The following is a 1,588-nucleotide window of genomic DNA, read 5'->3' as shown; positions in this document are numbered from 1 at the left end:
AACAGAAAAATTTTATATCTAAATTATTTATCTAATCATCTCCAACCAAGTTACTATAATGTGTTTTTCGTTCACGCATTTTTTCTCATACATTACTGCTTTTATTACCTCTTTTATTCTCTTTTTTTCCTTATCTATCCCTTTTATTATTGTCGTAGTCATCGCAACCACCACCTCTTCTTTCTCCTCCTTTTTTTTTTTCATTTGAATGTATTCTCCTCTTTTAATTTCCTCCTCCTCTATCATCTTCATCATCATCGTTATTGTCATTGCTACTCTACTGTCTCTTTTTATTCTCCTCTTTTTTTTCATCTTTCACTTTCGTTATCATCATCATCGTCACCACCTCCTCTTCCTTCCTTTCTTATTTGAATTTATTCTCCTCATTCCTTTTCCTCCTCCTCCATCATCATCATATCGTTATTGTTGTCGTTGCCGTTTTCTTCTTATACGTAAATTACAGTGTTTTCTCCTTCATTCTCTTTCAAATTTTTGCACATGTAAGATTTCAATCCAATAAGTATGCATTCAAGTCTAATTGAGAAGTAATGTTCCTAAAAGCAGTAAGAGCAACGAAAAAAAAAAAGAATAAGAAACAAAAAAAAACATTAAAAAAAGAAATTTCTGTGTTTTGTAGTAATATTTCAAGATCAAAAATAAGAAATTTCAATGTCAAAATTAAGAAATTCTATTTTTTTTTCTGGTAAGAATTCAATCCAATAAGTGTGAATGTACACTCATTCAACTAAATAAGATTCTAATATGGTACAAACATGTTTATTCAAGTAATTTTTGTGTTATCTTGTGATAATTTAATATGCAATTTATTTTTTACATTAATTCAATTAAATAAAATTATAATACATATTCATTCAAGTCTAATATGAGAAACAATCCTGACAAAAAAAAAAGAGTAAAAATAACAATTCAAAACTACTCCTCTTCTTCCTCTTATTCTTTGTTATCTTGATCATCATGACTACTTAGCAAGAATAGAACATCAACTAACTAAGATTGCAATATAGTACAAAAATATTCATTCAAGTAATTTCGGTACTATCTTGTGATCTTTTAGTATACAATTTATTTTTTACATTCATTCAATTAAATAAGATTGTAATATATAGAGTAAAGTATCGTTTTTGTCCCCAACGTTTGGGGTAAATCCTATTTGTGTCCCTAACGTTTAAATCGTCCTATTTGTATTCCTAACATTTGTAAAAGTGATTCAATGTTATCCTGCCGTCAATTATACATCATGAGCGCTTTAGTTTGAGTTTTAAAAATCTCTTCTTGAAGTTAGAATACAAATGTCTGGGATAGAATCAATGATCTACTCTGAAAAATAGCTCATCAAATGTTGAAACTAATTCCTACAACATTTACATAATTCACTTTTCTAGGGACATAAATTGAATCTAAATACAAATAGTAGGTATAATATTAAGATTGAACACATCCAAGTGAGACCTAATTGATAATGAATACATCCAAATGAGAATAATTGAAAAATATAATCTGATTTGTTAGTATAATTGATAGTAGGATAACATTGAATCACTTTTATAAACATTAAGGATACAAATAG

This window comes from Arachis ipaensis, chromosome B06 (genome assembly GCF_000816755.2).
Source record: "Arachis ipaensis cultivar K30076 chromosome B06, Araip1.1, whole genome shotgun sequence".
Taxonomy (NCBI): Eukaryota; Viridiplantae; Streptophyta; class Magnoliopsida; order Fabales; family Fabaceae; genus Arachis; species Arachis ipaensis.
This window is presented reverse-complemented; position numbering follows the sequence as displayed.